At 44.5% G+C, this 12,316-nt stretch overlaps 1 protein-coding gene across 1 annotated transcript in view; it reads left to right on the forward strand.

The window, feature by feature from the left end:
* Nucleotides 1-596: 596 nt before the first annotated feature.
* The window catches only part of LIMA1 (LIM domain and actin binding 1), a 116,393-nt gene continuing 104,673 nt past the window's right edge, over nucleotides 597-12,316 (forward strand). The window contains exon 1 of the mRNA XM_060195385.1: nucleotides 597-730. The gene's annotated coding sequence lies outside the window, so the exon portion shown is untranslated. The remainder of the gene's footprint in view (nucleotides 731-12,316) is intronic.

Below are 12,316 nucleotides of genomic sequence, written 5' to 3' on the forward strand. Positions count from 1 at the left end.
CACTGCTCAGCTTTGGCTTATGGTGGTGCAGGGGTTGCAGGGGGATTGAACCCGGCACTTCGGAGCTTTCAGACATGAGTCTTTTTTGCAAAACCATTATGCTATCTACCCTCCGCCCCGCAGGTTCAATCTCAAGCCACTCCACACCAGCCCTAGGAGTGAAAGGGAGAGAGCCGCAGCTGGAGAACTTGGGGTGGGGGCTCCTTCTACAGAGCAAACGCAACTGCAGGGAGCGGCTCCAGGCCGCGGACGCTACCAGCCCGGCGGCCTCCTCCAACGCCCACCGGGGCCCGTGAAGGGGGTGGTCTGGCCTCCCTCCGAGTTTACAACAAACCTCCGGGTCGCTGCAGAGTCAGGGCCTGAGGCCCCAGTAGGGACGCGCAGAGGCCGAGGCGGGCGGGGCGGGCGGGATGCAGGCGCCACGCAGCATCCCACTGAGCCGCCGAAGCCGCCAGTCACGCCCACTTCAAGGCGGCGGCCGCGTGGGCGCGGGCACGCAGTCGCCGGCGGCGCGCACGTTCTCCCCGAGGCCACGCGGGAGGCGGGCTGCGTGCGCGCCTCCGAGCCGGTGGGCGGGCCCGGTGGGCGGGGCCTGGAGCCGGATCGGGGCGGGGCCGCAGGAACTGGAGGTGCGAGAGCCAGCTCGGTGGCGACAGGTGCGATAGACAGAGCGCCTGGGACCTGCGGCGTGCTTGGAAGCCGTGCAGAGTGGAAGACTGCGTTCAGCCAGGTAAGGGCCTCCGCGCTCCACACCCTCAGCAGCCCGAGAGTACGCTGGGAGCCCGGCTTCCCTCCACACCCTCTTTCTCCCGCGTCTTCGGGAGCTGGGGGACAAGGAGGAGCTGAACCCCTCCCCCTCTAGACGGGAGGTGGGGGAGCCTCCGATCCTCGGTGCTTTCTTCCCTGCCGGCCAGGGCTCTGGGCTGGGGACTAAGTACGTAGCACTGAGCTTTCGTCGTCCGAGGGCGAGAGCTGCCCCAGACCCGCTCTTCTTTCTAACAATCTACTTTTTGTTGTGGTGGAGGAAGGTGGCACCGCAAAATTCAGAATCGTCGTCCAGGGAGATAGTTTGGGATTGCAGGCGCTCATGTTCCTTCTTCGTTTCCAACCATTTCTCTCCCTCTTCGACTTTTCTTCCTTTCTTGCATCCTGTCGACTGAACTTTCAGACACTTGCAGTCTTATGAGCTGTGCTGAGACTATAGCAGTCCTTGTAGTTGGATGTGTCATCTGCGGATCCTTATCGAGTATATATATCACTATCGAGTATATATATATATATATATATATATATATATATATATATTATCACTATCGAGTATATATATAATCATTGGCACCTGTCACCAACTCTTGGAGGTGTTGGTATAAGGTAATCATATGCCCCTGGCTACACCTACTCAGTTTGGAATTGTAGGTGATAGGAGGGAACCATCTGGCGCCCTTCCTCGCCTTCTTACTGGTTCTTAGAGCGAGGAGAGTAGCTAGCCGATCCTGTTGAGTGATATTGGAACTACTATTAGTCTTTCGCCTAATTCTAGCTTTCGAAAGTCTGCTTAATCCAGATGGTTCTATTGACTTGACTTTTCCAGTTATTCAGAGGCATTTAGGAAGTTATCAGCCTTTCAGAAAATGCCCTCTTTGGGAAGAGGTCTTCCTTTAAGTCTTCTTTCTTTTTCAACTCTATTTAAATGGTTAAACTATATAGTTAAAAAAATCTGCATGGTTACTAAAAAGATCCTCAGCAAACATTTTCTAATTTCCTGTGGAATGTTCAGCCTGCATGAAGGATGATTGTACTTCAGGGAGACATTAAAAACTATAGTTAGCAGAAAAGAAGTGTTTAAAAAAAAAAGATGTGTGTACATATATTTTGTCCTTGTGTTGCATTGACAGAACTTGGTATTAGGTAATTTGGCGCTTACTTCATGTTTTTTAGATACACACTTGTTGAGTGCCTCTTGTTTGATTAGTGCTACTGTGGTTTCAGAATTCCAAACTGTAATCAGGGCTCTGGTTCAGCTAGTAGAGTATAAGACTTTCATGTGAGGAGCCAGGGGTTCAACCCCAGGCACTGCATATTTTAAACAAGTAAATCTTTTTTTTTTTTTTTTTACCAGAACACTGCTCAGCTCTGGCTTATGGTGGTGTGGGGGATTGAACCTGGGACTTTGGAGCCTCAGGCACAAGAGTCTCTTTGCATAACCATTATGCTATCTACCCTCCAACCTAAACAAGTAAATCTTAAAAAGTGTTCCAGACTTCCTTATGCTAAAACTGGGGCTTAAAATCAAAGGAATTTGGTATATCAGCTGATACAATTTATAGTATTAGTGAAGTCAGTCCAAGACTTGACATCAGAATAATTAGTATTGTATGAGCTCAGAGAAAGAATTAAAAATTATAATTCTTTCTTTGTGCAGGGTTACATAGCATAATGGTTATGCAAAGAGACTGTCATGCCTGAGGCTTCAAAGTTGCAGGTTCAATCCCCCAACCACTATAAGCCAGAGCTGAGTTCTGGTAAATAAATAAAGTGATGATGATGATGATAATAAAATAATAATTCTTGCTTCCACTTTTTCTTAGAAACACAACAAAATAAACAACAATAACAAAAAAACTTTGAGGAACAGTGGTTCCATTTTTTTGGTATCACGTATAACTTGTATTACTTTTTAAAAAAAATTTACTTATTTTCTCTTGTTGTCCTTTTTTTTTTTTGCTGTTGTAGTTATTGTTGTTGTTATTGATGTTGTCATTGTTGGATAGGACAGAGAGAAATGGAGAGAGAAGGGGAAGACAGGGAGGGGGAGAGAAAGATAAGACACCTACAGACCTGCTTCACCACCTGTGAAGTGACTCCCCTGCAGGTGGGGAGCCAGGGGCTTGAACTGGGATCCTTTCGCTGGTCCTTGCACTTCATGCCACATGCGCTTAACCCGCTGCTACTGCCCGCCCCCCTCAGTTCTGGCTTATGGTAGTGTGGTGAATTGAACTTAGGACCTTAGAGCCTTTGGCATGGGAGTCTGTTTGCATAACTATTATGCTATCTTCCCCCAATCTTCCTTGTATTTCCTACCTGTGTTCAACCAACAGTGTGGCAGAAGATGTGATTAGGTTCTGTCATTATTTCTGAGGCATTTCAGTAAATAATTGGTGGGACTGTTTTTTCACTGAACTTTTGGGACCTGGAAATGTTATTATCAGGTAGTCCCTGAACTGTGGGAGCCTCTGGGAAGAGAATAATGTATCTGCAACATTAGCTGAGCAGCACTGCTTTGTCAAAATTGCTCCATTGTGTAACTTTGTCTAACTTGGCACATTTAAGCTTTGTTCCAGATTCTTGTTAAAGGTAGGCAAGATTTATGCCTTCTAATGATTCTGAGACAAGAACACTTCATAAGTGAAAATAATCCTATTAAAAGTACATGTTGATGACAGGGGCCACTTTTTTCTTGCAAAGTTTTCATGAAATGGCTCTCTCTTCTCTCTCTCTTTTTTAAAGTTTATTTATAAAATGGAAATATTGACAAGACCATAGGATAAGAGAGGTACAGTTCCACACAGTTCCTACCACCAAAGCTCTGTATCCCATCCTCTCCCTTGAAAGCTTTCCTAGTCTTTATCCCTTTGGTTGCATGGACCTTTGGTCACTGTGAGGTGCAGAAGGTGGAAGGTCTGGCTTCTGTAATTGCTTCTCTGCTGAACCTGGGTATTGACAGGTCGATTCATAGCCTGTCTGTCTTTTCTTAGTGGGGCAGGGCTGTGGAGAGGTGGGGTTCCAGGACACATTGGTGAGGTCATCTGCCCAGGGAAGTCAAGTTGGCATCATGGTAGCATCTGGAAGTTGGTGGCTGAAAAAGCATTAAGATATAAAGCAGAACAAATTGTTAAATGATCAGGAACCTAAAAACGAATAAGCAGATGAGATTTGGAGGGTCTCCATTTTGGAAAAAGTTAGTAGGCTCATGACTTTACTAATTTTTGCCTGAGTCCAACAGTTAACATGCAGGTGGGGCATTGTCTGGGGAGATGGTGTCAAAGTTGGAAATAGGATTAGAAAGCTGATCAGGGAAGAGAGTAGCTCCCAAATATGGGAATAGTGTATAAATATTGTTATTTATTTATTTATTTTCCCTTTTGTTTCCCTTGTTGTTTAACATTGTTGTGGTTATTGATGTCATTGTTGTTGGATAGGACAGAGAGAAATGGAGAGAGGAAGGGAAGACAGAGGGGGAGAGAAAGACAGATATCTGTAGACCTGCTTCACTGCTTGTGAAGCGACTCCCCTGCAGGTGGGGAGCCGGGGCCTTGAACCAGGATCCTTAAGCTGGTCCTTGTGCTTTGCGCCACGTGCGCTTAACCCGCTGCACCACCACCCAACTCCCTATAAATATTGTTAACTGTAAAACCTATCGATTTGATCTGGGGCGCATATTCAGCACAGAAGCCTATGTAACCTCTGCAGCTCTGTAGGTCTGGGCTCACATTCTGTGGTCACGGCTAGGAACATTCCAGGCTGCACTAATTTCAGGACCCAAATGGGGCTATCCCTACCATTGTTGATCCTTATAGGGGGGCAATGCCCTATAGGGTTCCATAAAAGAGTACACTATGTTGTTTCTAATGGAGATGACCAGTGACAGTGGCAAGAGGGATCTGTTAGAGATCTAGGCCCATCATGTCTGTGTGGGAATCCCAGAATTCCTTGACTAGGGCCAGGGCTTTTTCTTTCTTGACTTGTTCCTGTGGTTCTTTTTTTGGAGGGAAGGATAGAGTGGGCAGAGGGCTGAGGGAGGTAAGAGTCAGAAGTGTCTGAAGGATATTTGCAGAGTTTTTGATGCTGTGAAGCCTGTAGTAGTTTGGAGTGCTTTTCACATAATGCAAGATTCCATTCACTGCCTACTACGTACCAATGTTCTAGTAAACAGAGAATGAACATAATATAGTTTCTACAATATGGTCATTTTTTCCCACTGATTTCTATATTTTATTTTACTTTATTTTTGCCACTGGGGCTTCATAGTCCCATCACTGATGGTATTCTTTCATTCCTCTCTCTCTCTCTCTCTTTTTTTTTTTTTTTTCCAGATAGGAGGTGAGGGATAGAAAGGGAGAGAAGAAGAGAGAGAGAGGGAGAGATACCCCAGCACTGCTCTATTGCTTATGCTGTGTTGCTCCTGTTTTTGTGTTGTTTCCATGTGGTGGCTGGTGGCTCAAACTCAGGTCCCCATACTTAGTAAGGTGTCCACTCTGCAGGGTGAGCTCTCTCCCAGCCCACCAGTTTCCTTTCTTTTTTTTTTTTTTTTAGTAAACATTTTGAGTTAATACAGACCATCCAGATGTTAGAGCCTTGGTCCTTGCCGAACACACTTCTTTGACATTGATTACCTCCTCCCTTTCTATTTATATTCTAGGAAAGTGGTCTCTGCCAGGGAATTTTTAAAGACAGTAAATGCAGTTCCATGTGCTTCAGATATTTACAATGGTTGGGTTATTTCTCAGCACAATTTTTATTGTCTTTTTTTTTTTTTTTTTTGCAGTGACTGGGCCTCATGTATTTGTGAATTTGTGATCTCACCACTCCCAGATCAACCTTTTTTTTCATTCTTTTTTTTTTTTAATTTCTTTATTGGGGAATTAATGTTTTACATTCGACAGTAAATACAATAGTTTGTTCATGCATAACATTTCTCAGTTTTCCATATAACAATACAACCCCCACTAGGTCCTCTGTCATCCTTCTTGGACCTGTATTCTCCCCCACACACACACCCCCCCCAGAGTCTTTTACTTTGGTGCAATACGCCAGTTTTTTTCATTCTTATTTAAGATATATGCATAGAGAGAGACAAAAAGAGAAAGAGAAGGGAGACAATAGAGGGGAAGAGACAGTGTAGTACCCACTCCACCATATGTGAAGCCTCCCTGGTGCTAGCGCTGTGCTCCCTGGTGGGGCTTGGGGCTTGAACTCACGGCCATGTGCGTGCCCTACATGGTGAGCTATCTCCCGGCCCCCCCAGCACCGTTTCAATTATTGTTCTTGGGGTTTTGAATTCCTGGCATTCCTTGAGGTTTTCCAACAGTCATCTGTGATTGACCAAAGGCCTCTGTACCTGAAAGATTCAATCAAAGATATGTGCACTCAGACACAGGAGAATGTTGAGAGTGTGGGAGATCATTAGGTATCTTGGCCTTAAAAGGCCATCTGATGACACATGAGAGACTCGTTATTTATGCTGGCAGCAAAACTAATTTTCAGGCATCCTTAATTCCATACACAAATAAATAAATAAACAATGTCTTGTATTTAGATTGCAATTGTATTCTATCTTCAGGTAGAAAAGGTGCAGCTTGGTTCTCAAGTCAGGAGTTTCCATTAAGAAAAAACTGCTGGAGGACAGGCAGTAGCGCACTGGGCTAAGTGCAACAGTGCTAAGCGCAAGGACCAGTTCAAGGATGCCAGATCGAGCCCCAGGCTCCCCACCTTCGGGGAGTCACTTCACAAGTGGTAAAGCTGGTCTGCAGGTGTCTGTCTTTCTCTCCCCTTTCTGTCTTACTTCCCCTCTCAATTTCTCTCTGACATATCCAACAACAACAACGATGGGAAAAACATGGCCTCCAGGAGCAGTGGATTTGCAGTGTTGGCACCGAGCCCCAGCAATGCTTAAAAATCTTTTGGGGGGAAGGACTAATAGTTTACAGTTGACAATAAATGCAGTTGTCGGGATGTGTGTCAAATTTCTCAGCTTCCTGCAAAATACTCTTCTCCCCTAGCTTACCCTCTTCCAGCCCAGGTTCTCCTCTTTTATAATGCGTCAACCAGGTACACTACCACCTGGCCCCCAGAAAGAACATTCTTCCATATATTCATTTCCATTTCATTTTTTTTCAAATTGTCTTTTGCTTGATCTGTTCTCATTTTTATTTGGGTCTGAAGATTGTAATTATGTTGCTGTTTTGTTTGGGCTTCTTTTATTTGGCACTTTAGGGGAGGAAGTACAGGCTTTTATTATAGCAAATTGTGAAGTGAGAAAAGTGGAAAGTGTATAGAAGTTGCAGTTATTTCTGGGGCTCGGTGCCTGTGCTATGAATCCACTGCTCCTGGAGACCATTTTTTTCTCATTTTTGTTGCCCTTGTTGTTGTCATTTATTATTATTGTTATTGCTGTTGTTGTTGGATAGGACAGAGAGAAATCGAGAGAGAAGGGGAAGACAGAGAGGGAGAGAAAGACAGACACCTGCAGACCTGCTTCACTGCTTGTGAAGCGACCCCCCTGTAAGTGGGGAGCGGGGGGCTAGTTGTGATGTTCTAAGTGCTGTTAGGAGAAGCCAGAGTTGGTACTTAGTGAAGCAGTACTGCAAAGTGGAGAGGGTTCTGGCTGGTGAGTCAGAATTCACAACTTGGTTGTTGGCAACCAGCCTGATCGATGATCTTGGGCGAGTCATTCACCTTCTCTGAGCAGCATCTGTAAAATGAAAGGCTTGGGCTGTTGGTACCAAAATTCATATAATTTCTGTACTGAAAAGATGATTTCTGGAACCACTGCTCACTGGATATTCTAATTATTTTGTGTCCCAAGGATGAGAAATAATTTGGTGGGAAGAGAGAATGCCTTAACTGTGAATGAATCCCTGGACTTGGTCCCCAGCGCCACATGGGAACAAAAAAATATTGCCAAAGGGGACTCCATGGAGATAGTCCTTTACTGTCTCACTTTAAAAAAAATTTTATTATCTTTATTTACTTACTAGATAAACACAGCCAGAAATTGAGAGGGAAGGGGGCAATAGAGGGGGAGAGAGACAGAGAGACATCTGCAGCCCTACTTCACCACTTGTGAAGCTTCCCCCTTGCAGGTGGGAACCAGGGGCTTGAACCTGGGTCCTTGCTCACTATAACATGTGCGCTCAACCAGGTGTGCCACCACGTGGCCCCATCCTTTACTGTCTTTCCATCTCTTTGTGCATACTCACCCTCTCTCTCTTTCCCCCTTCTAAGTATAGAAAATTTAAAAATATGGGCTGGAACATCCACTTAGTATGATATGTGCACGTGAAGTGGAGCCAGGGGCCCTGGTGCCACTGAAAACCAAACTCAAACTAACTTTTGCATAAAGGGCAGTCTGCTTCATTGCAATTCAGAAGTGCAGTAGAGGACTGAACATAGCTCACATCATCCTGCCTCTTTCTTTGTTTTAGAAAATATTTACACAGCGAAGAGGAAGCTCTAGAGGGTTGGGTTAGGGATTACAGGTTGGGGTCCTTAGTAAGAACTGAGTTACTGTTTCCCTTGAAGGCGAAAGGCAAATAAGAACTAGGGGGAGGATGCATCTTTAGGCCATGAAGTCCTCTGACCTTCTGGATCACTGTTGGGAGATGTCATCAGGGAGCTCTGTGCTTTCATGGGCCACACGGAATTCACCTTTACCGCAGCCAGTCCTTCCTCAGGCTCCAAATACATAAAATGGCTGGAAGATTAGGGAAGAGTCAGAAAAATTCACACGTGTGAGGTCTTCAGTTCATTTCTGGTTCTTTATAGCAAAAATAAAGAGCTACAGAGTGAATGCCCTCAGATTTTCATGCCTGAGGTGTCAGAGGTCCTAGGTTCAATCCCCAGCACCACCATAAGCCAGAACTGGACAGTGCTATGGTTAAAAATAATAAAGCAACAATAAGAAAACGACAATTTTTTGACCCTCCCCTAATCCTTCAACCAATGTAGATAGGGTCTGAGGGAAGACTGCTTTCAGTGACGGCAAATTCCACCGAGATACTAGATTTAATGGAGCCTGGGGACAATTTAAAGTGTTTGTGCTCTCAGGGTAATGAAAATCACAGTTGGTATTTTTTAGGTACTTCTATATACTGACACTTGACAACCTGGTAAAGTAAGTCACAAGGGCCCTGCTGCTCTGTGGTGCCAAGCTGCATCATCTCTGGCAGATGTGAAGCAAATCTCCTTTTGTGTCAGAGGCTCACATTAACCCACATTATTTAATGACTTCCAGTATTCTATACAGGAACTTTTCTCACTGTTTCCTTTATGATCTATATAAGCTCTTCATTTTAAGAATATTTCTTCTTTTCCCCCCACTTACTGGCCAGGGTTAATGTTTATAGTATAGTTGTTGATACGTATATATATTTTTAATTTCCTTTTTGTTGCCCTTGTTATTTCCAATGTTGTAGTTATTATTCTTGTTGATGTCGTCATTGTTGGATAGGAAAGAGAGAAATGGAGAGAGGAGGGGAAGACAGAGAGGGGGAGAGAAAGATAGACACCTACAGATCTGCTTCACCGCCTGTGAAGAGACACTCCTGCAGGTGGGGGGGGGGGGCTTGAACCAGGATCCTTATGCTGGTCCTTGAGCTTTGCGCTGCGTGCGCTTAACCCGATACACTACCGCCCTACTCCCGATACATAATATTTAAAGAAATTTCTTTGTCTTCTGACCAAATGTCTCTAAATTACTTATTTGCTTTTTTAGCTTTGTTTATGGTATGTTTTTACTGGTCTGTAGATAATCTTCCTTTGGCGTTTCTTTTGTTGCTTTTGTGTTTAGAAATCTCTCAGCACTCAGAGACAGGTTCGCTATCAATAATTTAGTTTCCTTCTAATTGTTTTACTTAAAAAAAAAGCTTTTTGGGGAGTCGGGTGGTAGCACAGCGGGCTAAGTGCATTTGGCGAGGGAGTCGGGCGGTAGCACGGCGGGTTAAGCGCACATGGCTCAAAGCTCTAGGACCGGTGTAATGATCCAGGTTCAAGCCCCCAGCTCCCCACCTGCAGGGAAGTCACTTCACAGGCGGTGAAGCAGGTCTGCAGGTGTCTATCTTTCTCTCCCACTCTCTGTCTTCCCCTCCTCTCTCCGTTTCTATCTGTCCTAACAATGACGACATCAATAACTACAACAATAAAAAAACAAGGGCAACAAAAGGGAAAATAAATAAATATAAAATTTTTTTTAAAAAAAGGCTTTTTATTTTGGATAGAGACAGAGAGAAATTGAGGGGGAAGGGAGAGGTAGTGAGGGAGAAAGAGAGAGACCTGCAGCCCTGCTTCACCACTGTGAAACTCCCTACCCCTTGTAGGTGGGTGGCCAGGGACTTTTGAACCCTGGCCCTTGTGCTCTATAAAGTGTACACTCAGTCAGGTGCACCACTACCCAGCCCCGATAGTTTCTGGTTTTTTTTTGTTTGTTTGTTTGTTTTGTTTTGTTTTTTAATTCAGCTCTGGCTTATGGTGGTGCTGGGGATTAAACCTGGGACTTCTGAGCCTCAAGTATGAAAGTTGTTTGTTTTGCATAGCCACTATGCTATCTCTACGCTATTCTGACTTTACTTTCTATATTATTTAATTACTGAATTTACTTTGGAATACCAGACCAGTATGTTTAGTGCCTTTGCATATCTTCTGAGTTCCAAACCCATGTTTTCAATTTCCTCTCAGGATGTGTCTCCAGGCCTTGTCCACAGGCATCAGCGTTTGCCTAGCTTCCCGAAAAACCATGGAAAGTGTCTCCAGCATTTCAGCCCTTCACTTTTCCCACGTTGAATCGTCCAAGTTTGGTTGATTCTAACCCAACCAGAATAAATCACTTTTTTTTCTTTCTGGTATCAATCATCTGTCAACAGTTCAGAGCCCCTTTTTTGCTTTTGTTGAGCGCACATGTTACAGTGCACAAGGACCCAGGTTGGAGCCCTTGGTCCCCACCTGCAGGGGGAAAGCTTCATGAGTGGTGAAGCAGGGCTGCAGGTGTCTCTCTGTCTCTCTTCCTATCACCCCCCTCCCTCTCAATTTCTGGCTGTATCCAATATATGAATAAAGATAATAATAAAAAGATTCCTTTATAAACTTAAGGGGACCCAGTACCTAGGTAAATTAAGTCTAAACGTTTCTGCGTGGTATTGAAGACACCCCCAGCCCCCGCCCTCATACACCCTGAGCCTTTTTTCCAGGCTTATCTTCCAGTTACTACCCACCCACCTGGCACTGTTGCCATACAATGATTCACAGCTTCCGGGACCCACCCTGCCCTTTCCTGCCCTCTGTGCCTTTGCTTATGCAGCTTCCACAGCCTTATGCAAACCCCCTCCCCCAGTGCTGCAACCCTTTTCCTTAAGAGCACAAATAAAATGCTATATTTAAAAATATATATTTAGAGTCTCTTCTTTTTTTAAATTATGTATTTATTTATTCATGAGAAATGATAGGAGAGAGAGAGAAAGAACCAGACATCACTCTGGTACATGTGCTACCGGGGATCGAACTCAGGATCTCATGCTTGAGAGTCCAGTGCTTTATCCACTGCGCCACCTCCCGGACCACTAGAGTTTCTTCTAATGTCTTCACTTGCTTCTGTGACTCCTTGCCCAGTCTTCTTTTAGCACTTTATTCTTTTTGCATGCATACGATATCAGTATTCACGTGTTACTGCTCTCTTAGAATTGTATAGGTCTTCTACATGTGAGAATCTTGCCTTTACATTCTGTAGCCATTGTGTATACAGTGCGCAATGTGATATTTAGATCATTTTGCAAACGTGACTGTAGAATGTTTGGTTTCCTATCACACTGAGAAGAAAATTAAAATCCTTTACCCTTTGTTGTTAGTTCCCCTTTAATGTGGCTGTCACTCTTCTCAGTCATTCCATATTTTTTGCTGTCTAGTTATACTACGGGGCCTCCTCTTTCTCTCTCTCACTTTCGGTGTGCATGTGTGTCCCTGGAGAATTACATGGGCAATACCACCAAATGACCTCCTGGGTTAGTTTTTTCATTCATCCACCCATTCATTTGAGGTGGGAAGAGAGAGAAAGAGGAGAAACACCTCCTATAAGCTCCCTAGTGTCATCCACCACTCTCCCATATGATAACTGGGGCTCCAGCCCAGGGTCCTGAGCCTGTTAGACAAGTGTTCTGTGAGGTAACTTATCTTCCAGTGCCGATAAGTCTCAAAGATAGAACTCTTTTTTAAAAAAAAACTTTTTTTATATTTATTTATTTTCCCTTTTGTTGCCCTTGATTTTTATGGTCGTAGTTATTATTGTTGTTGTTATTGATGTCGTCGTTGTTATATAGGATAGAGAGAAATGGAGAGAGGCAGGGAAGACAGAGAGGGGGAGAGAAAGATAGACACCTGCAGACCTGCTTCACCGCCTGTGAAGCGACACACCTGCAGGCGGGGAGCCGGGGGCTCGAACCGGGATCCTTAGGTCCTAGGTACTTCCGCTTCGCGCCACGTGCACTTAACCCGTTGCGCTACCTCTTGACCCCACCAAAAGTTTATTTTAACTTTACTAGTGGGGAAGGGG

Source organism: Erinaceus europaeus, chromosome 7, assembly GCF_950295315.1.
Source record: "Erinaceus europaeus chromosome 7, mEriEur2.1, whole genome shotgun sequence".
In the NCBI taxonomy this organism is placed as follows: Eukaryota; Metazoa; Chordata; class Mammalia; order Eulipotyphla; family Erinaceidae; genus Erinaceus; species Erinaceus europaeus.